Raw genomic sequence first — 25,583 nt, forward strand, 5'->3', positions numbered from 1 at the left:
TCCAATGAGATTCTTTAAGCCAGGTAAAAAGCTGTGTTATGTGTTCTACAAGTATGGGATGAAAGTGCTAGATGGGATAGTGCATGCTATGCTGCATGAGTATGTCTAATCCATGATTTTGTCTCTGGAACAAAAGAGTGGCCGTGACTGTATGGGCGGCTGTAGGAAGCATATGATGAACATGCCTGGAATATAAATGAGACAATTGTCGGCAGGGATGTATACCCCCATCTGGTACATGAAAGTGAAATGTGATAAGTGGCCAACCAAGTGAGTTCCCCAGAAATATCATGACCTTATGGATGAGTAGTGGCGTTTGTTGATGATATGACATGTGCCTAGTTGTCTGAGTAACAACGGATTGATGACCCTGACCATGATTTACCCCATGCCACAGCAGCTGCTACAATGGGGTAGATCTCCCAAAGGGGCTGAGGTGGTGGAAAAATTTCCAAACCTGGATGCCATGGCCAACAGCTCCAAAGCAATTGTTCCCGGTAGATCGCTGCCAAACCCGTGGTAGACGCAGCATCTGACCATCTGGTTGGAGAAGTGTCCGACAATCCTGAAAGGAACATGCTTTTACCATGCCAAGTGGTTAAGAAATCCCCCCCCCCATGTGCAGGTCTGCTGTTGCTGAGGTGTCTAGGGACATCCTCTGATCGTCATGTTGGAAGTGTGGAAAAAAGGGGAAAGTACTCTGGATGTGAAAGCGTGGTCTTGTGGTATGATTGGCATGGCAAAATTAAGGAACCTGGTAGTTCCTTGCCGTTGTAAGTACTAAGCAGGAGGTAGTGATTGATGTAGTTGAGAAGGTTCCCTATTTGTCTTGTGGTAACTTGCGTGTATGGATGCCGACTCAAGTCATATGCCCAGTAATGTGATAGTGTCTGAGCCTTCTGTTTCTTATGGGGTACTGGGACGCCCAAGTGGTCAACCAGACTAAGCTGCCGTGAGGCTTCTAGTGAAAAATATGTTATCTTTGATCAACAAGAAGTCTTCTAGATAGTGTATGACTAAGGCCTCTGGATATGTTATCATAACCAGCTCAGAGTATCTGCAAATATCGATAGTAGGCTAATCTGTAGCTCGAAAGTTGAGCAGGGAAAGGATTGCCCAATTTATGCCATGTAAGTGCCAGTGTGTAGGGTAGATGGTAGCCGTTTACTGCGTTGATGATATTGGTCTTACTTAACCAAGCTTCAACCCATGCTTGAGTGATAGCTGTAAAGGTAGATCAATGGTGTTGTATAGTAAGAAAACTCCTCGAAGGGTATGAGGGAGTTGAGACTTGGGGTAGCGGAGGTGTGTGGTGCCAATAAGTCTATGGTTAGTCTTTGTTTAAGGGAAGATTCCTTGTGACAATACCAATGTGTTTGGTGCCATGCTGTAAATGGTGGAGATTGGAAGACCCCTCTGCAAATCTTGGCTATGAGTGTGTTTACAGCCAATGGTTTTGTTGTGCTGACTGTAAGTGAGGGCATGCTATATCCCTTGAAGGTGTATTTATGATACCTGTAAGGGAGCCCTTTGAAGCTCCAGAGCTTTAGTAAATCTACTACAAGTCTGGAAGGGTGATGAGTCAGTAGTGTTGAAAATGCATTAGTGTGTACAGATGGTGAGTACATTATTTGTAAGTTGTATTGGGACACATGGTTTGTCATGTGCCCTGAACCATTTGAACATATATGCAACAGTCTATATGCAATGCAACTACTCATATCAATGGTCTCTGGTAGTTCAGAGGTGCTGGTACCTGGAGCCTGAGAGTGCTCGTCCATTTGTTTGGGACAAACTCCCTTCTGTATGGGTACCTGCACAAATAAACATCTCTACATATTCCAAATGCCAACCCAACCAAGGGATGATCAGATCCCCATTTACCTGGAATCCCTGGATCTGACCATCACCGATACATCATCATACATATATGCCTTGCTTCCCCAATGTGCTGGGATCATACGTGCAGGGTTAACGTCTTGTGTGTCATAAGAATTGATTGTACCAGGTAACCGAGTTTCGGTTGGTGCTGGTTGTAAAGTAGCGTGAGGCCCAGCCTTGTGAGGGCTGTGGTGACCAACTTGAGATTGCCAGTCTATCATAATTTTTTTTTTTTGCTCATGAGTTTATGAGTGAGGCTAGCATAGCCTGGGTGTCACCTGAGTTGATGTAGCTGGGCCTTCCCCTGCCTCCGTGTTGTCCGTTGGTCGGTGGTAATGTGTGGGATCATCCAGGATCTGATTGCTGCTGGACTAGCAACATCTCCTCTGCTTGAAGGTGTATCAATTCTAGCCGGGGTGCTAGGAAGAGGTGATTCTTCACCATCTTTTAGAGAAATACTTAAATAACAATAAAGATTGCAATTATTATTTGTACCCAGGGTTCTTGTACTGGCTTGCTAGCTAAGCCGTAAGGCGAAACGATTAGGCTTGGTGTTTTTTGGTGACTGGTGAGGCCCTGCTAGTTGCCAAGTGGCTTGAGAGGCTCTATCTATGCTTGGCGCGAGGGGATTTTGTGTGGCCACTGAATGTTGTGGCAGGATGTTGGCCTCTCAGTGACAGTAACCAGAAAATAGGAAGGGGAGTGACAGGTGAGGCCCTCTCTATGATACAATGCGAGACGGCTAGCTCATGAGTGGCCCGAGGGGTGTATGCCTCCGAGTGTGAGGCGGGGTGTTGGCCTCGCGGGACCACTAACCGAAGCATAATGCAGAGAAAAAAGGGGGTAATACTTATTGGGCCCTAGAACCCTAATTGCCAGTACACTATTACTATTCCAGGGAAGGTAAGAGATGAATAACTACGTGAGCAGGTGTATGTACCTTGTAGTATGGTATTGAACCTGACAATCCATATAGGTTTTTAGTAGTAACTGTAACCTGAATGGATAAAACCGTATGGCATAAGGAAATGTGGCATAGACCAAGCTTATCTTAATACATACAGTATATGTGAAAAGTAAAGTGCCGTGATGTGTAAATATTAAACATCATAGCCATACTGGTTAAATATGTATCAATCTTAACCCATTAAGTGCCGTATGTACAAGTGAAAATGTGGTCTGTCCCCACTTTGTAAGATGTATGTCCCCTTGTTAGGGGAAAGTCTGTTGTGTGAGCAGCGTGCTGTGAAAAATGTATGGGAACTATATTACCAGTTACGTATATACAGATGCGTCTGCTACTGTGTAATAATATATGTATTTATACCAGATGTTGATATAGTGCTTGCTATGTGAATTGTTGTATGTCTTATTGAATGGTAGGGGTCAGTGAACATGGTGTTGCAAAATGCAAGTGCACTGGAGATCTGCCGAGTGCCCTATAGGTGGCAGTGTAGTTGGATACTGATTGGTATGTGAAATGTTTGTCTGTTGACCTATAAGTGTCAGTGTTTTGGTGTTTGTAAAACCCCATGAAAATTGTCAACGTACTTGACAGACCTGTAGGTGGCAGTGTTGATAGAACCACTGTTGGTCTTGATGTGAAATGTAAATTATTGTGAATTAAACCTGAAGTTGAGCCCATGCTGGAGTTTAATTTATGGTTTATGGTTATGTTTAAAACAATCTTATGTGTAATTTATATTGGCTGGTAAATTGTATATGACATGTGAAGACAGTTTTTCTGTTGACCAGTAGGGGTCAGAAATGCTGATTGTATGTTAAAATACCCTTTAACCCCTTAAGGACCAAACTTCTGGAATAAAAAAAAAACCCATCATTACATGTCATATGTCCTTAAGGGGTTAATCCTACCGTTTGACAGATAGGAGTCAGTATAAAAGCGAAAATGCTGTAGTTAGTTTGTTTGCTTATGAAGTGAAATAAAGTCTGAGAAGCCTGTAGTATACCGATTGACCGGTAGGGGTCAGCATGTAGGTGAAAATGCCATGGTTAGTTGGTTTGTACATGAAATGCAATAATGTCTGAGAAGCCTGTAGTACACTGAATGACTGGTAGGGGTCAGTGTGTAGGTGAAAATGCAGTGGTTTATTGTTTTGTACATGAAAAGCAATAATGTCTGAGAAGCCTGTAGTACACCAAATGACTGATAGGGGTCAGTGTGTAAGTGAAAAATGCAGTGGTTTGTTGGTTTGTACATGAAATGCAATAATGTCTTGAGAAGCCTGTAGTACACCGAATAACCGGTAGGGGTCAGTGTGTAGGCGCAAATGCAGTGGTTCGTTGATTTGTACATGAAATGCGATAATATCTAAGAAGCCTTTAGTACACCAAAAGACCAGTAGGGGTCAGTGTGTAGGCGAAAATGCAGTTGTTCGTTGATTTGTACATGAAATGCAATAATGTCTGAGAAGCATGTAGTACACCAAATGACCAGTAGGGGTCAGTATGTAGGCGCAAATGCAGTGGTTCGTTGATTTGTACATAAAATGCGATAATGTCTAATAAGCCTGTAGTATACCAAAAACCGGTAGGGGTCAGTGTGTAGGTGAAAATGCAGTGGTTTATTGGTTTGTACATGAAAATGCAAAAAACGTCTAAGACGCCTGTAGTACACCAAATGACCAATAGGGGTCAGTGTGTAGGTGAAAAATGCGGTGGTTGGTTGGTTTTTACATGAAATGCAATAATGTCTGAGAAGCCTGTAGTACACTGAATGACCGGTAGGGGTCAGTGTGTAGGCGAAAAAGCAGTGGTTCGATGGTTTGTACATGAAATGCGATAATGTCTAAGAAGCCTGTAGTATACCAAAAACCGGTAGGGGTCAGTGTGTAGGTGAAAATGCAGTGGTTTATTGGTTTGTACATGAAAATGCAAAAAACGTCTAAGACGCCTGTAGTACACCAAATGACCAATAGGGGTCAGTGTGTAGGTGAAAAATGCTGTGGTTGGTTGGTTTTTACATGAAATGCAATAATGTCTGAGAAGCCTGTAGTACACTGAATGACCGGTAGGGGTCAGTGTGTAGGCGAAAATGCAGTGGTTCGATGGTTTGTACATGAAATGCAATAATGTCTGAAAAGCCTGTAGTACACCGAATGACCGGTAGGGGGTTTAAACGAATGAACTTGCAATGGTTTTAGAACAGACTTAGACAAAATGCAGCCGTAAAGTGAGGACCTGACCCGTGCATGGTGCCGTGGGACTGAAGCCTGGCGTAACGGGTAGGTCGACTTACAGTTTGTGAGTCACTTGGACACCATTCACGGTGATGGATTGAAGAAAGAAGGTGGTAGGCCGGAAAAGCCTGTGGCTGGATTCCTGACACAGCTCTGCTTAGAAAACCTCATGGAGTAATCAGGTAAAATGGCGTCTGGATGACCCGGAAGTGGAAATCATTCTGATGCTGACCTCAAGTGATATGAGTCAGGTAAGGGGTGTCCCTTATATAGGGGAGTGAATTAATTTAAGCCCCTCCCACAAATACAGGCCAAACGGCCTTAATACATATATATATATATATAAATGATAGAATAGTATGGCTGCACTCACGGATTTCCAATAAAATATAACTTTTATTCCAGTTCCTTAAAATAGATCAACGTTTCAGTTGTCATCAGAATCTTGGAATAAAAGTTATATTTTATTGGAAATCCGTGAGTGCAGCCATACTATTCTATCATTTGGATATTCAAGCCCCGGTATTGCACCCGGTCTGATATACTTGAAGCCTGAGTGCAAGGTATATTCCACTTTTATATATATATATTTATATATATATATATATATACCGTATATATATATATATATATATATATATATATTAGTTTTTTTCTTGTTCCTGTAAAAATTCAGCAATACACATTTTCAGATATCACCTTCTCATTTGTCAGTGTGTCTTTATGCTTTATTTTACAGGAGTTAACTCCCATATTAAGACGCATTTCTCTAGCAAATACGTTCAAGCCAGTTTTGGTGTGTTTACTATCCTGATTAACAACTGAAACACAATTATCACTGTAAAAACTGTATCATATAAAAGTGCGTATTGTGCCATGTGTAAATGATTTGACACTACTATATAGAGAGTGGATGTGTATGGAGTTGGAATTGTTAATTAAAAATGAGTATGTACACAAGTCCTCTAGATTGTAAGCTCGTTTGAGTAGGGTCCTCATTATTATTAGTATTATTTTATTATGTATATAGCACCATCAGCGCTTTACAATGGGTGGACTAACAGACATGTAGTTGAAACCAGATAACTGGACGTACAGGAACAGAGAGGTGGAGGGCCCTGCTCAATGAGCTTACATTCTAGAGATCTCATTAAACTATTGTTCCTGTTACATTTTGTAATTGTCTCATTTATTGTTAAATTTCTCCCTTTATAATATTGTATAAGACTGTGGAAAAAGTTTGTGTTTTACAAAAGATATTAATAATAGAGATGTCCCGAACAGTTCGCCGGGAACTGTTCGCCGGCAAACATAGCTTGTTCGCGGTCGCCGCGGCGGGCGAACATATGCAATGTTCGGTCCGTCCCCTATTCATCATGGAGGTGGGAGGGTCTGGGAGGGAGGGTCTGCTGCTGATTGTCTGGAATGTGTCTGCTGACTGTGAGGTACAGGGTCCAAGTTTATTCAATGATGACGAATAGGGGGCGGACCGAACATCGCATATGTTCGCCCGCCGCAGCGACCACGAACAAGCTATGTTCGCTGGCGAATAGTTCCCGGCGAACTGTTCGGGACATCTCTAATTAATAATATTAATAATAATGTGAGAGCTGATTGTGCAGAGATTAGTACATAACAGAAAGTCCTATTGGAGCATCTCAGGAGAGAAAGTGAGATTACTTGAGGATTCTGCATTCATAAAGTGGCTTGTAGGATTATTATGAGATTCTCAATTAGATTTTTTTTATCACAGGGCTGAGAATATTGAATGTGTAACTCTGCAGTTTATTTAATAATATTATCTCACATTACTGTGCGTGTGCATGTACTGAATGTCCTTGGTTAGTGATATGTTTCAGGGTTGGAACAATTTCTTCCTCTTCTTAAAACTGATGCAAGTATTCAAACATAATTCCATACTGTAGTGTATAGAATGTTCATTAGTTGTCGATGCTGCATGTAGTTAGAAGCATTTACAGGCTCTTTATATATATGAACTATTAAGGTAAAGTCTACATCCATTCAGTATTATCTTGATGGCAGATGATGCAGCTAATCTGTTTATGGACTTGACACCCACGGAAATGAAATGTGTGCTTTCCTTTACCTGGAGTTTGCTTTGAGGCATGACAGCGCTACCGACTTTGCTGGCGCTATATAAATAATAAAATAATAATATTAAACTATAATGTACACTGATCAGCCACAACGTTAAAACCATTGATAGGACCAGTGAATAACATTGAATATATCATAACAATGGCACCTATCATGGGTTGGGATAAAATAAGCAGCAAGTGAACAGTCAGTTCTTTAATTTCATGTGTTGGAAGCAGGAAAAATGGACAAGCGAAAAAATCTGAGTGACTGTGATAAGGACTAAATAGTGTAGGCTAAACGATGGGGAGCATTTCTAAAATGGCAAGTCTTGTGGGGTCTTGGGGGTTTTTCCCGGCATGCAGTGGTTAGTACCTATCAAAATTGGTGTAAGGAAGGACAACTTGTGAATGGTGTCAGGGTCATGGGCAAAAGCTAGCCTGTCTAGTACCATCAAACAGAAGAACTACTGTAGCTCTAATTGCTGAAACACCTAATGCTGAACATGATAGAAAGATGTCAGAACACACAGTGCATATCAGTTTGCTGCAAATGGGTCTGCTTAGCTCCAGACTTCCATTGGGGTATGAGCATCAGAACTGGACCATGGATTTTTGGAAGAAGGTTGCTCGGTCTGATGAATCACATTTTCTTCTGGATCAGGTAGATGGCCAGGTGTGTGTGCATTGTTTACATGGGGAAAAGATTGCAGCAGGATGCACTATGGTAGGGAGACAGGAGGCAGTGTTATGCTCTGGGCAATGTTCTGCTGGGAAACCTTGGGACTTGGCATTCATGTGGATGTTATTTTGATACATACTATCTACCTAGATATTGTTGCAGACCACCTACTCTCCTCTTCATGGTAATAGTTTATTTGATGGCAGTGGCATCTTTCAGTAGAATAATGTACTCTGACACACTGCAAAAACTGTTCAGAAATGGTGTGAGGAGCATAGCAAAGAGTTTGAGGTTTTGCCTTGCGTTCCAAATTCCCCAGATCTCAATCCGATTTAGCATCTGTGGGATATGTAGGAATAACAAATCTGATCCATGGAGGCCCCACCTTAGAATTTGCAGGACTTACAGGATCTGCTGCTAATGCATTGGTGCCAGATACCAGAGGACACAGAAGCTTTGTGGAGTCCATGCTTTGATGCATCAGAGCTTCTTGGCAGCATGAGGTGGACCTACACAATATTAGGCAGGTGGTTGTGTTGTAGCTGGTTAGTGCATCGGTTACAAAAGAAAATAAAGGTTGACTCTATGTTGAGTTCTTAGCTCGACAGTGTGAAACCCATCTAAGTACAATAACCACTCTAAAAGTGATATAAAATGAACAAATACACTATATTGAAAGTGCAACATATCCTCTCTTGCAGTGCATTGATACTGCAGTCCTCCCAACTGCCCCAATTTGCTGGGATAGACACTATTTTAGGGCTCTGTCCCACCATTCTGATTTTGTTACCTGGTGATAGCTTTCCAACTCTCAAGACATGCTCACCTGTCCCGATTCCATACCTTCCACTGATGGGAAATACAATATATGGCAACAGCATATCTTGGCATATAAGGCACCCTATTTAATGTGAAACGAAATCCATCTTTATGTGAAATTAGGTAAACAGTATCTTTGCATGTTCTCCTACCTGCCTGAATTTGGATCTTCTTACTCCATCCCAGTTTAGTTCCCTGGTGTGCTCTGTGTGGATACATCAGGAAAATGTCCTCAGTGATCATAGTATGATGATGTCAAAACACTTTGCAATATGCTGCCAGTGCATTGAGCCTATGCCAGACAACTTTAACAGCACTCCGCGCATGTGCTGCCGTGAGTGGGGCCAGCCAGGCAGGCTGTCAGTCAGCCTCGTTGCATTCATGCCTATCTTACATGACCCGTGTTATAGCGACCCAGTGTTATAGCGATCTTACCTGGTAAGACCACTAATTTTTGGCATCATCAGTGATGGTAATTAAAACACACATGTATCAAATACATGTTTATTATTTGGCTTTAGGCAACTTTGTATTTAATTTTGATTATTTTCAGAAGTTGTTTTTTTGAAGAAACACAGGACAGGTGACTATAACAACATTACATGGTATTACATGTTTTTTTTGTAAATAGAGCTCCACTTTGGATTTGCATATATGTGTTTTTGGGGAGGTTGCACATAAAGTGTGCTTGCTGCTAATTGGTTTATATATATAGAAAGCACTGTGGTATTTTAATATCATATTGGGTTTAATATACAGCGCTAAGCTACAATCATATTTTTGTTACCTTCAGCCCTGGAATCATTAATTTGCTTGGCCCCTATTACTATCCCTCTGTGAAATATGAAGGGGATGCAACAAACTGAGGATGCAACAAACTGATTGTCTAGGTCGTGTCGGATTGTAATCCTTCACTGATGTATATCCTAACACTTTAACTCTAACCTTAATGGGACACTAAAGTCAACAAATATACTACAGCTTAAGGTAGTGGTTTTGGTGTCTATAACCTGTTCCTGCAGGTTTTTTAATGTAAACATTGCCTTTTCAGAGTAAACTGCTGCCTAGGAACACCTCTAGTGACAGTCACTCAGACGGACACCTATATAGCTATTTTAACACTACAGTGTCAGCAATACATGTTTGTGTTTCTGAGACTATAGTGTTCTTTTAACATGACAATATGATGTAATATTAATGACACATAATTTATGAAATCAAAATAATGCAATTGAAGGTTCCTGGAGAGATTTATAAATTATAATTATATTATAATTATTATGATGCCTCCAGACCAAAAGTTGAGTGGTTTATAAATGTATGCAGAGCCCCTCAGTGCTCACTGGCATTATTGGATTGGATTAACCATTACCAGAGTGTCTATATATAAATATAGGGTATATATTATTATTATTATTTATAAAGCTCCAACAAATTCTATAACGCTGTACAATGGGTGGACTAAAAGACACGTATTTGTAACCAGGCAAGTTGGACATACAGGAACAGAGAGATTAAGGGCCCTGATCAATGAGCTTATATGCTCGAGAAAGTGGGGTATAGTGACACAAAAGATAAGGGTAGGGTAGAAAGGTAGGTTGCTAGGATAGTATTCACTGACGGATTAGTGTTTTGTCTTGATGACTAGTGATGTCGCGAACATAAAATTTTCCGTTCGCAAACGGCGAACGCGAACTTCCGCAAATGTTCGCGAACGGGCGAACCGGGCGAACCGACATAGACTTCAATAGGCAGGCGAATTTTAAAACCCACAGGGACTCTTTCTGGCCACAATAGTGATGGAAAAGTTGCTTCAAGGGGACTAACACCTGAACTGTGGCATGCCGGAGGGGGATCCATGGCAAAACTCCCATGGAAAATTACATAGTTGATGCAGAGTCTGGTTTTAATCTATAAAGGGCATAAATCACCTAAAATTCCTAAATTGTTTGGAATAACGTGCTTTAAAACATCAGGTATAATGTTGTAGCGATTAGGTAGTGTAAGGGTTATTCCCGCTTCACAGTGACAGACCAAACTCCCCGTTTAACGCGCCGCAAACAACCGCAAACAGTCCATTTGCACAACCGCAAACTCCCCATTTGCACAAGGTTGGATACCAAGCTAGCCATGTCCCGTTCCTTGTCCTCACTGATGTTATTGAAGGTCTCTTCCTCCACCCAGCCACGTACAACACCAAGGGTCTCCGAAAGGTGACAACAAGCCACCTGTATTTTTTTTTTTTAAATGTACACTACTGTTACACCAGATATGAGTTGCACTGGTGGGACACTGTGCCCTGGCAGGCCCTGAAACGCACACGTGTGAAGGAAACTGACAGCTATTATTTAACAATCAAATTTCTAGTTTTTTTTTTAATGTACACTACTGTTACACCAGATATGAGTTGCACTGGTGTGACACTGTGCCCTGGCAGGCCCTGAAACGCACACGTGTGAAGGAAACTGACTGCTATTATATTACAGTCAAAAAAGTTTTTTTTTTTTTTAAATGCAAGCTATTGTGACACCAGATATGAGTGGTGGCACTGGGCAAGTGGGCACAGTATACGCTGTGAGCCTGACACACACGCTGGCAGGTAGGCAACTGCAATTGGATTACACAGAAAAAAAAAAAAGCAGACTGATGTTCTAGCCCTAAAAAGGGCTTTTTGGGGGTGCTGTCCTTACAGCAGAGATCAGATGAGTCCTTCAGGACTGTAGTGGACACTGAATACACTAGCCTAGCTATCGATTTCCCTATTAAATCAGCAGCAGCTACACTGTCCCTCCTCTCACTAAGAATGCAGATTCCGGGGAGCGGGGCCTAGCTGTCATGGAGGAAAGATGCACTTTGTGTGAGCTCCCTCAATATCTCACTTTAAGCAGCTATCAACAAGCGAATTTCACCCCAGAAGGGGATGACCCAGCAATGTTGCTCCTACCTGACCGACCTGACATGCTTAATAGCGGTCAGCAACTCGACAGAGTCTTACTTACCTCCGCGTGGCAAGTGTGGCCCGATCCTGTACTTCCCGCCAGGAGCTCCGTTACCCCCCCCTCAGACCGGTGGGGGTTATCCCAGTCCACCCCTGAGAGGCTGTCTGGAGCTAATGGACGCACAGAGCACAGCCGCCCAGGCTGACATACTCATCTGCGACTCTCCCAATATGGCGGCAGCCGTGTGTCCTCCTGGTACCAGCAAAGCATGGCAGGATATTGAGTCTAAGCTTGACAGACTCTTTAATCAATTTTGGAAGCAAATAACAAGCCGGAAGCCCCAACAAGCTCCACCACAGCCCCAACAAGCTCCACCACAGCTAAGCGAAGCAGTCCCCATTAAAATCCACCAACGCAAAAGGCGTCGAAGATGGGACCGGAGGCACAAACAGAAATGCAGAGCCTGCCCCACATCAAGCACTCGCCTCCACCTTAAGCCACCACAATCCCGCACCGGACGTGAAGCACCACCGAGACAGATCCGACCACCCGACAAAACAAGCTTCCACCACCTCAAGCCACAAACCCGGCACTCAGCCAGAGACTTGCCTTTGTTGTTCCAGGTATAAGGGACTTCCAGGGTCTGCACCTGGCGCCCAGAAGGGATCGGATGAGCACAAGCAGTAAACAGCAGCCTGCCAAGCATGTCCCACTATAGCCGATCCTCCACACCATGCCTTTGATCACATGAACTGCTCTCTGCACATTAACTAATCGTAAAGTAGCAAGCGTTTAAACATGCCATTATTTCACCTCCTAAAGAGTTTATTGTCGTAGTACATGCCTTTACTTTAACCGTTCATGTATTATGTTATTCACTAGTCTCATCTCATGGGGCGACTCACACTTGATTTATAACTAGTGGTGGAGCTGCTGATATAAATACACAGTTGATAATGTGCAAGCTACACCCTAAACATGACAGCCATCTTTCACAACAATGTACTGCTATATACTCATACCCTCAGTGCAACTAGCCATGGTATACGCACGTTCAGCCTAGCATGCTCAAATATAACACACTTCTGTCTAAAAAAACAAAACAAAAAAATAATAATACAAAAAACAAAAAAGAATGCAGCTTCAGAATTAATCTAAATTGTATGCTGTCTAGGAGGTGGGAGGGTCTGGGAGGGAGGGTCTGCTGCTGATTGTCTGGAATGTGTCTGCTGACTGTGAGGTACAGGGTCAAAGTTTACTCAATGATGACGAATAGGGGGCGGACCGAACATCGCATATGTAGTGATGTTATATTCGCCATCCGTGGCGAACGCGAACAAGCTATGTTCGCCAGGAACTATTCGCCAGCGAACCGTTCGCCAGCGAACCGTTCGGGACATCACTATTGATGACAGTTGCAGGAGGGAAATCAGGGTGCGGGAGAGAAAGCTGTTCACAGTTTAAATTATATGCTTTTCTGAAGAAGTAAGCTTTCAAAGATTTTGATTGAAAGAGTGGAGACTGGGTCAAACAAAGAGGGGAAGGCTCCATAGGAATGGTGAAGCCCTAGAGAAATATTTAAGGCAAGCATCAGAGGTAGGAGTATGAACAGAGGTTAGACGTAAGTCTTTAGCAGAGTGTAAAGGACATATTTGTGTATTAGTGAGGATAAGTAGGTCGGAGCAGCATTGTGTAGAGATCTGTAAGCAAGAACCAGAATTTTAAATTCAGCCCTATATTTTACAGGAAGCCAATGTTGGGACTGACAGAGGAGGGAGGCGTGGGAGGTGCGATAGGACAGGAAGATGAGCCTCGCCGCTGCATTCATTATAGACTGTAACGGAGCAAGTTGGGAACGCGTAAGACCACTGAGAAGCGGATTACAGAAGTCAAGGCGAGAAAGGACAGCAGCATGGACAAACGCTGAATCAGGCGTTAAATAAGATGGATGCACGCTATGTTTTTGAGATGGAAGCGGCAGGATTTGGTTAATGATTGGACAAGAGGGGTGAAGGAGAGGTCTGAATCAAAGAGAACACTTAGGTAGCAAGCCTGTAAAGTAGAGCTGATGGTAGCACCATTGACATATATCGTTTATATATAGTTTATATATATCGGGCAGGGGTAGGCAACCTTCGGCACCCCAGATGTTGTGGACTACATCCACCATAGTGCTCTTACACCCATAATGCTGGCAAAGTCCAAAACATCTGGAATGCCAAAGGTTGCCTATGTCTGATATAGGGTAATTTTTATTATTGTGGCAGGCTTAAGCAATGTATTTTAAGATTGTGACGGACCGCCTGGCACCCCGGCTGGGTACCTCTGCCAATCACTGCTTCCTAATGCTCACCGAGTACTCCAAGCACTCCACCAGACACCATCAGCACTGTAGACCCTTAGCTGCCGCAGCTTGGCTGGGGTCTCACTGTCCTCCATTCACCCTGGATCCAGCTTCCAGTGGGTAGACCTCTCCTACTCCAGCGAGTATAGCAGGATTGCTCTTAGAAGAGCTAGTGATATAGCTGTTATAGCTATTCCCTACAAGCATGAGACGAGGCTCTGTGTTGAAGGTGAAGTAGAACTGTTTAATGGCAGCCACAACTGGCCTTATATGCAAGTCCCCATGCAAAGGGTTTTCCATAACATATTCCAGGGGCATTCCCCACTGGACAGAGAGGGGACTGTGACAAAGTACACACTGCAATGACATTGGTTCTCAGGTCCAGGACACTACCACACAAAACAGGATCCCTGCGCCTGAGAGATAATTGAGTCAGGAACTGTACTAAACTCAATTATCTCCAGGCACAGAAAACATATATTTTACAATAACCCAAAAGTACCCCCAAAACACATGGGAACCCCACAAAAGTCATCTCCCCTGATAGCCCCAATCTGGGGGACCAGCATATCCAACAATCACCCAGATTGGTTCAGGGGTTCGAGATTTCCATGGAAGTCATAATTTTGACCGACCGTGCACATGGACCTATGCCCAAAACAGTTCCAGGGAATAAGGGCCAACGGTCGGTTTCTCTTTCTGGAGTACAAAAGTACATACATTTTTAAAGGGCCCATAGTCTTTTGGCAAAAAGCTGGCAAGCAGGCCCCTCCAAGAACACGTGGCAGAGGCATTGATTTCTGCTACAAATCATCCCCCCCAAGGAAAGACTAACCAGGTACCTGACCTGCTGCTGGTCAGTACCTGAGTTAGTCGGGCAACCCACCCAAAAACAATTAGTTGGCCGGGTACCCTCTGGTGCCAGGCTCTGTCCTGTCTGTCCCAGGTTGCTGTGTGGGGGTACATCACCCCTGGTCTCTCCTTTGCCCCCAGCCTTGGCGCAGCCGCTTTTGCTGCATTGGCCTGTGTGTGATCAGGCCCTTGAAAGGAAGAAGGGGAGGGCAGAGGGCCCTCCCGGATTCCCGCTCTGCCACTGGAAGGGGATTAGTGGAAACTGCCATCCCATCCACTATCACCAGAGCTGGGTGAGGTATCTGCTGCTGGGGAGGGGGACCGATTATCCCCTTTCCCTGTATGGTATGCTGCCGCTGAGGAGTAGGACCAACTGTCCTTCCTCCTGGTACTTCCAGCTGAGGGAGGGAAGGGTGATCAGTTGTCCTCCCCTCCGGTAACGTTAGCTGCAGTTGGGGATCTGGGCCGGTTGCCCAACATCCCTGTAGGGCCAGTGGAAAGACCTTGGTCCCATCTCCACCTGCCAGTTGGGGTCCCTCCCAGGACCAGTCTAGAAGGCCCCCTTGTAGTTGGGAAGAGGGACCAGCTGTCCCCTGTTCCGGCATCTCCAGCTCCTGCTGGGGAGTGGGACCGCTTGTCTCCTCTCCCTGTTAGGTAAGCTGCCGCTGGGGAGAAGGACCGACTGTCCTTACTCCCCTGGTAGCTCTGGCTATGTTTGGGGATCTACATAAATCACATATGTTTTTAAAGGGCCCATAGTCTTTGGCGGGGGGAAGGGGGAGGGTGGGGGTGGCAAGGAGCTGTAAGGGGTAGGAAGGGACAAAAAGAGCACAAAGGTAAAGGAGCAGGAAGGAGAAGGAACAGAAATGAGCAGGAAGGGACAGCAAGGAGAACAAAGGGGTAGCAAGGAGCTTAAAGGGGCAGAAGGAGCACAACGTTAAAGCAGAGAAGGAGCAGAATGGGTCTACAAGGAGGAGAAAGGGATCAGAAAGAGAAAGGAGCAGAAGGGCGCAAAAGAAGCAGAAAGTAGCAGAAAGGTAAAGGAGCAGAAGAAGCCAAGGGGGAGAGAAGATAGTGTCAGAAGGATAAGAAAACTGAAGAAGAAGAGAAGGAGATTGGAGCAAGAAGGACTAGTGAAGTGATCCCTCCACTTTATTCTGGACACCACATCATAAGGCTTTGGAACCTGGGCCTGGCAGGGAAACTGTGGACCTTCTCATCTCCCCAGTTAAAAAAAATCTCAGTGTTAATGTGTCTTTTATTTACTGAGTGTCAGGATGGGTAGGGTTGTCACTGATTGGCTCCTCTCCCCGTCCATTATTGATCCCCTCCCTTCCCTGTCCCTTAGTGTTCTTCTGACAGTCACACACACTCAATGACAAACACACAGACTCACTGATCTGACCCACACTCATTCAATGACACACACACTGATTGACACTCATTGACAGACACACTGATAGTCACACACAGACTCAATGACAAAGATACTCTCACTGATTTGACAGACACTCACAAACACACACTGACAGACACACACACACTGACACACTCATACACTCACATGCAACACTCATACAATCACTCACAGACACACACACTCATATAATCACTCACAGACACACAATCACACACATACACTCACTCACACACACTCACTCACAGACAGTCACTCACAGACACACATACACTCACTCACGCACACACTCACAGTCACTCACAGACACACAGACAGTCACTCACAGACACACATACACTCACACACAGACACACATACACTCACACACAGTTACACATACACTCACACACAGTCACTCACAGACACACAGACACTCACTCACACAGAGACACACATACACACTCACTCACTCACAGACACACACTCACTCACTCACAGGCACACATACACTCACACACAGACACTCACACACTCACAGACACACTCATCACAGACACACAGACACTCACACACTCACTCACTCACAGACACACAGACACTCACACACTCACTCACTCACAGACACTCACACATACACATCACATACATTCACTAATTATTTTAATAAATAAACATTTTCCACCCAGCCTCCCTACCTGGAGAGCTGGTGTGGATGAGGAGTCATTCCCTGGGGCCCAGTGGGGCTGCTGGGATGCGTGCGGCAGTGCTAATCTCACCGCTCTGCTCCCTCGCGCACTGTCTAGTGATGCCGCAGGAGCTGGAATATGACGTCATATTCCGGCTCCCGCGGTATCAGCAGACAGTCCACGAGGGAGCAGAGCAGAGAGGTTAGAGCTCCCTCGCCGCGTCTGATCTCAGCACTGCCGCCGCGCCGGGGGTCGAGATGGTGGCCTGGCATGAGGGAGAGCTTCCCTCCTGCCGGTCACTGAAATCTTGCGCCCCCAGAGCCTGTGCGCCCTAAGGCGGCCGCCTGTGCCGCCTTATGGATGCGCCGGCCCTGCCTATAGTGTCCCTTTAACAATTAACCATGAATCTTTTACAATACAGTACACTAAACATCAACCCTTACATTGCACTACCACTACACTTTAACCTCTACATTACACTAATATTACACTATTACTGAGCATTAACTCTTAACCTACACTTCACTATCACTTAAAAATAATCCCTAACACTACACTAACCATTACACTAGCATTAACCTTTACGCCTACAGCAGTTTAACACTAAACATCAACTCATAACCTAACACTATCCCTTGACCCTTACACTACCCTAACACTAATTATTAAGCCCTTCACTAATCCAAACGTATTATGTGATATACAAGACACAGAATAGTGAAGTGTTTATTAGGGTAAAATACAGCGTTCTGGAGACATTTATAAACTACTCAAATTTCATGGCTCATGGATTAATATAATGTCTCTACATCCTCCCAATGGTATTATTTTTCTATGTATCCTCTGTATATAAATATAAATACATATATTCCCCTCTTTCAGTCTCACAAGTTACACAGTAATTTCTGCAGTTTTAGAGTGCCACTTACTTTTCCAGAGGATTGTGTGACAGATGAGAAATTGCACAAATTGCCTCATCCAGCATATGTTTTCTGTTTGTAACAAAGGTCAGTGCAACAACATCTTAAGAACCTCCCTAAAAACATTCCAGTATCTAAATTACTTAATGGTGGGCTGCATGTTGTAGGAGATTTGGCTACATTTATTTCCTATAATGAAGTAAATTGTGCTGCTGTTTGACCAATATTTTTTTTGATAAGCAGAATGAAGATAATATTGACCTGATAATAATTTTCTCCCAGGCTTAGAATAAATACTCTTAATTAATCTTTGACCATGGTCCCCATCCGGATATTCGGCTCTGCACTGAGTCAAGAGATTACGATTCTGTCTCCGACTACAGATTGTTTGTTTCCAATCTAAATAAAGTTAAAAACTCTGCCTGCTTCTTCTAAAAAAAGAACGCACACATATGATACTACAGATGTCTGCCTTAGGCAGGATGATGTGGAAAAACTCATTTAGAAGATTCCATAAAAGAGAATAGACTGGGAATTAACCTGTTTTGTAAAAACACCAGAACCACAAGGAATGTAAAACTTTAAAAATTTATGTTTTAATAGTTAAAATGGATTTTATTAATAATCAATATGATCTTTAACTGAACAAATATTAAAAGACAAAATTTGGAGCTGTCTCATCTTGTAAACCCTAAGGGAATTAAGAGGAAAATCCTTATAGTCACAGCAAATATAGATCTTGATTTAATATTTTTGGATAAACTTTTTCATATGAATAGTTATTTATTGTTTTGAAAAATATTTTAATATTTTGGTATTTTTTATATTTATTTATATATGATATATTTCAATATTTTGAAAAATCATTTAAAAAGCTGATCCAAAAATACTTCATCAAGGCCATAGTTTGTTTTTTAGGCCTGGCATGGGCACGAGATGAAACTCTCGATGTTCTCGAGCCCTTCAGTATGTGACTTTGGTGTGTATCACTCCTTTTCCACCCATCTGTCTCCTAATCCACAGACTCTTTTCCTTACCAATCTCACAGTCCCTGTCTAGCACCCAGAGCTGTGCCATGCAAATATCTTCCAAGCAAAGTGTCAGTCTAATGCTAATTGATGCAGGCAATGTGCCAGATTTATCTAGTCTCCACGTTCTCTTCCTAATTATAAAGTCACAGACATTTCATTATTTTGGCAATATTTCAAACACTGGACAGCTTTATAACTCCTTCAGGTATTGTTTTTAGTTCCGCTAATGCAGTATTTTGTTTCTGCCACCTCCTTCTGGCTGTCCATCCATATATGCACTACAATTCTAGTAGTTCTTCCTACTCTAACCTGTAATGGCATTATTGACTAAACTGTGAATTTAGGGAATTGAAAATAACAGGCAACAAAAGCCAATCTGGAGCTATTGTACATCAAATTTGGTCTAAAACTTCAAATTCCCTTGCTAGTTCTTCACAAATTCTGGTTTAGTGAATAACTCTTCTGTACCTGACAATATTGCCTGCCCACCATTCAGGACGTAGGTGGGCAGGCATGAAAGCAGGCAATGGGGTGGGCATGCATGTGACATGGATGGGTCTTAAAATCTGCCTGGCAAATTGTATTGCTGGACAGATTTGACACTGTATGACAGGTCCCAACAAACCTTTCCACTCTAAATTAGGACTGTTGGCACCTATGCTCTTTGAGTCTACCTATATTCTTTAGCCTGTGCTTGTCCTGCATTGGATTTAATAGCAGTTAATATATACCAGCACAAAGGATGCTGTAAGATTATACACTTTTATAAATAGAGACAGATAATGTAAGGATTACAGTGACCATTTAATTATTTTGGTTCTCCAATAGTACATATTTGCATGTACACAGTGACTTAGGCTGGAAAGAGACACGTGTCCATAAAGTTGAGCCTTTTGCTGTTCATCCAAAAGAAGACAAAAAACAATCTAGGAAAAAATTCCATTTGACCGCAGAATGGCAGTCAGATCTCTCCTTGGATCAAAATGCTATTACCCCACAATTTTAAAATGATATCCCTGAATATTATGTTTTTGCAAGTATGCATCCAGTTGCTGTTTAAACATATGTACAGACTGATAAAAACACTTCTTAAGGCAGATACTTCCACATCCTTATTGTTATTACTGTAAAAAAAGTTTGTTTTTGCCTTAGACTAAATCTCCTTTCTTCCAGTCTAAATCGTAGTTTAGTTGGTGAGAATATCAAATCCCAAAACATCCAATATTTACCTTAAAATTTGAAAATGGAAATAGTTAATATTTCACACTTTAACTAGAAATGGATTTCAAAATATTGCAGTATAAAGGCTATATTTATGTTTCCCTGTCTCATACGTAATACATAATAGTAAAGCATGTAAGACATTATGAGATATCATTATTTTATCTTACCACACTTCAACATCATCATTTTAAGGCAGCACCGAAACAAATAGGTCCTGGTTTGCTTAAGATTGGTGACAGTTAAACTACTGAGCAGTAGACATGTGCAATTTGTTTCGTTCCGAATGTACATTTGATTTTCGTGCAATTCTATTTATACTCACGAATGTCCAAAGTTCGAATTGTTGAACTGCCGAAGTGCCGAATTTCCGAAGTGGCGAATCAAACCGAATTGCTGAAGTTCCAAATTGCTGAAGTTCCAAATTGCCGAAGTTCCAAAGTGGATTAGGGTTTAGGTTTAGGATAAGGGGTTATCATTAGGGTTTAGGGGTCAGGTGATAGGGTTAGGGTCCGAGTTACCAAAGTTTCGAATTGCTGAAGTTTTGAATTGCCGAAGTTCCACATTTCGGAAGGGTCGAATTATTTTTTTTACTTACCCGAATTTCCGAACCAAACAAAACTTTTTGACCATGCACATCCCTACTGAGCAGCAGCCTCTGCTATTTGCTGCTACCACTATTAATTCCACCTTTTCCTTGATATTGATATGCAGGGAGATGAGCTGGTCATTGGTTATTTTTGATCAAAACCAATGCTATGCTTTGAAAAGGATGACTTCAGACGTGCAGGATGAAGTCTGAAACATGATGCCTCTCAGTACTAATTTGCATGTTGAGTTAGGAATTCTGGTATAATTGTGGAAATATGATTTCTCTTAATTATTGGGTTTACTACATGTCTACATTGATATTTGCAGGTATATATATAAGATGGGGTACATTGACGTTGTGGCAGGCTTATGCAATGTATGATCATATAATGTAACTAAATCCCCATTATTTTTTGCCTAGATAAGGTGTTTTTTAAAAAAAAACTTTTAAAAACTAATAAAATCTGTCAACATTGAAGTTGCTGTTTAGTAGATAGGAGAGTGCGCTGGATCTTGTGTGTTGTTTATTATATATATATATATATATATATATATATATATATATATATATATATATATATATATATATATATATATATATATAAAAACGGGAAAAGTTCTTGCACTCCAACAAAACGAAAAATTGGTACCTGGTGCTCTGGCAGCAAAAGTAATATATCCAAGTAAATACCGGCACTCCAGGAATTCTCAATAATATAAGTTTCTTTATTCAGTTCAGGACGTCAACGTTTCAGCTCCTCATGGAGCTTTCATCAGGACAACATAAACAATAGAACAAGCAAGCTTATATAGGGAATATCTAAATTAAGGTACTTACACAATCAGGTGTTGCCCCTCCATTCCCGCCACCGAATGCACTAGGGTCGCTTCCGCATTGAAACACTCTACTTCCGGGTACCTGACCCACATGACAGGACCCGAGGAATATGATTCACCGTACGTCGTTGCCGGGCAACTAGAGATGCCAACGTCTCTTTAGTAAAACCCTTCGCTTACGGACACCGGCATGGACCAAACCTCCTAAGCCCTTCAGTGTGTTCCTGTGTTGCCGTGGCAACCGGACCGCAGTCGGTAGGGAGGGGAGGGGGAAAAAATCAAAGCAGTAAAAGATAATAAATAATAACAAGAAGGTACTAGACAGAGCATGTTTATGGCATAAGCTCCAATCCATTATGTGCTACATCCTCTAAATAGTGAACGCCAATTTTGCAGCCTCTGATATCGAGTGAAAGCTAAACTGTGTAATAGTATGAGTGTAACATAAACAACAATCCATTAGAATCTACATTCTCTAAGTAGTGGAAGGCAATATGACAGCCTGTGGTATACAGTGGAAACTAAAATGTGGAAATATGAGTCTGAGGTGAGTATGAGTACCTACTGATAGGACAGGGATGTGTATCCTGATATGTGATGCCAGAGCCTATATTCTGGAAATGTAAAAACATAGTGTGAGCACACTAACCATACAATAAAAGTGCAACTTGTGGAAAAATCAAAAGGATAGTGTCCAACAATGTGAGTCATAATATTTAAATGACTATTGTAAAAATGATCTATTTAATCAAAAACTATATAAGTGCCTGGTTAAAGCTTGCTTGTTCTATTGTTTATGTTGTCCTGATGAAAGCTCCATGAGGAGCTGAAACGTTGACGTCCTGAACTGAATAAAGAAACTTATATTATTGAGAATTCCTGGAGTGCCGGTATTTACTTGGATATATTACTTTTGCTGCCAGAGCACCAGGTACCAATTTTTCGTTTTGTTGGAGTGCAAGAACTTTTCCCGTTTTTGTAAATATAGGGTGTTTGGCACACACCCTTTCTATGCACCCACAGAGTTTTGTGCAAATTCGTGCACAATTTCCCCAGATTTGAAGGGATAGCGGCTGCTTATGGGACTTTCTGCATTTTTCAGCTTGTTTTGCTGGAAATACATTGTTTTTATTTTTTAAAGCAACAGTACATATATTATTTTTTAGTTAAATTAAAAAAAAAGTTAAGTTTTAGTTGGAACTTGTTGTGGAACGACTACCCAATTATCAGTTGGTGATCTGTATTATACTGACCACTTATTGCGTGGATATGGAGAACTTCTTAACCCAAGCAGGGGGATGTGACTCTCAGGCCACTACACTGCAATTCAGTGATGCACAAGCTGCAGAGATCCTATGGAGTACGACGAGTTTGGAATTACCTACTACTACAACACTCAAAGACGTGTACTTCAAACTTTTAAAATTGAAAAAGAAGGAAATCGATTTGGATCTCCACGGAATCTTTCTCTCTGACTATCACAGAGCAAAACAAATCCCCAGGGGTTTTCGAGTAAGAAACATCCCCACTATAGGTAGGACTAAGGCGAGGGTCTGCAAGGACTGGACAGCAGTTCTGAACAAGTGTTCCCTGGACCTCATGTTGATAACAATCCAAGATGTCAAAGACGACCTGGTGGACATTAGAAGGAAGATCCAGACAGTGGAAACTGAATATGCACTACTGCTGGGTACACAAGAAAGGAATAACATCACACTGAAATTAAGTGAGGAATTACTCAAATATAAAAATCAGTTGATTAAGTTCAAACGGCAGAAAATGGAAAGGGTACATCTGGACTATCAAGAGTCCTCAGTTTACAGATGGCTGTCTGGTGAGCATAGGGGGAGACCGAGGAGATACCGTAAAAGGATAACTAAACCAAACGTTCCAACTATTGATATAACATCTGGGGAGTCCGCCTCAGAAGGAGAAGGGAACCAGGTGGGATCATCGGCCCATTTTTTAGACGAGGCAACACTCCAAGACAAAACCAGATTACCTACAATGATGACAAGGAGCTTGCTAAGGTTAGAAAAAGAACCGTCACTAGGCGAGGACAGAAAGGACGAGTCCACTGGTCCAAAGGGCAAACCTCCGAGGCGCAACTAATCCCCATCTTCAACCTATCAAAACGGGAACTAACATCGACCGAAATCAATATTCTGAGCAAAGGCCTTTCCTTTATACCCACAACCCCTCCTAACCATTTTCAATGGGAGGTTGAACTGTTTAAGTTTGGTCGGAATTTAAGACTAAAAGATTTCTTCAGTAATACAAAATTACCAACCCCTTCCACCAGCGAAACAACCTATAGATTTAGAACACCAAGTGTGTTTGATCCACCAACAACACAGGTAGCCATCAAGTCTTTTCTCAGAACGGTGAAGCAAGATACAAACTCTATTTTACAGAGTCATCAACCAAAACACTACAATCTGTCTAACGAAAGTTTGGCCTTGATTAAGAATCTGGCTACAGACCCGACCATAGTGATACGTCCGTCCGATAAGGGGGGAGGTATTGTCGTTTTAAATTATGAGGAATATGCGGAGGAAATCAGACTCCAATTGAATGACACAAAGACCTATAGGAAATTGGACCAGGATCCCACTAGATCAATAGCAAGGAAAATCGAAGATACTTTAACCTTTGGACTCCAAGCAGGACATATAGACTTGGACCTATATCAATACCTACAAAAGAAACATCCACGGTCTCCCATAATTTACACACTTCCTAAAGTACATAAAAACCTGACCAAACCTCCGGGATGCCCTATTGTCTCTGCAGTACAGGGGCTATTAGAACCGATAGCCAAATATCTGGACTACTTATTCAAGGGCCCTGTGACGTCATTGGAAACATGCATTAAGGACACTCCAGATCTCCTAAACCGATTGAAGCAGGTGGGAACTTTCCATGGAGTTTTGATAACCATGGATGTCGGCAGTCTGTACACCATCATTCCACATGAGGATGGTGTACAGGCAATGCGGGATCTTCTCACTCAATCACCAAACTACCATGGGCCAACCATTGAATATGTTTTGGAATTGTTGGACATAGCGTTGCAGAACAACTATTTCCGTTTTGAAACTTTGCGGTACTTGCAGGTAGCGGGGACCTCTATGGGAGCAGCCATGGCCCCCATGTATGCGAACGCATACATGTATCAATATGAGTTGAAATATATTTTGCAACAATATGAGGCACAAATCATCAGATATTTCAGATTTATTGATGACATTCTAATCTTATGGAACGGCACGAAGGAAGAAGCAGCCCAATTCACAAGAGGCCTCAATGAGTTACCAACCCCGGTCAAGATGACCAGTCATATTGATGAACAAAGTGTCCAGTTCCTGGACGTTGAAATCATGGTCATCAACCAAAAGTTGGAGTACAAACTCTTCACCAAACCAACTGACCGCAATACCGTATTACACTTCGAGAGCTTCCATCCCAGGCATTTAAAAACGTCACTACCGTTCTCCCAGTTCCTGAGAGTGTTACGTAATAACTCCCAGAGGAGTCAATGTGACCTCCAACTTGAAATCATGTATAAGAAATTTCAAACCAGAGGATATCCCCGTACCGTACTTGAAGAGGCTCTCAAGAAAGCCAGAAGTACTCACACGACCCCTGAAATACGGGGTGATAGATTGACCAATCCAAGACTGATTTTTCCAATGCTTTTTAATACAGCCAGCACGGAATTAACCACATCGGTCCGGAAAAACTGGAACATTATCGCATTGGATCCATCTCTTCCCAAGAATCTCCGCCAGAAACCGCTATTTTGTTTCCGAAGAAACAGGAACCTAAGGGACATGTTAGTGAAAACAGACCCCATACACTGTTACAAGCCGACACCTAAAGACTCTAAGAACATGGGATGTGTAAGGTGTTTGGGGTGTGTCACGTGTGGACATATCATCCCTTCTAAAAACTTCAGTCACCCACACACGGGTAAGACATACCGAATTCAACATCAAATTCACTGTCGGAGTGACTTTGTTATCTATAAGTTGACTTGCCCATGTGGCCTGAACTATGTCGGTAAGACAGAGACGGCACTCTGT

Source organism: Pelobates fuscus, chromosome 9 (assembly GCF_036172605.1).
Source record: "Pelobates fuscus isolate aPelFus1 chromosome 9, aPelFus1.pri, whole genome shotgun sequence".
Taxonomy (NCBI): domain Eukaryota; kingdom Metazoa; phylum Chordata; class Amphibia; order Anura; family Pelobatidae; genus Pelobates; species Pelobates fuscus.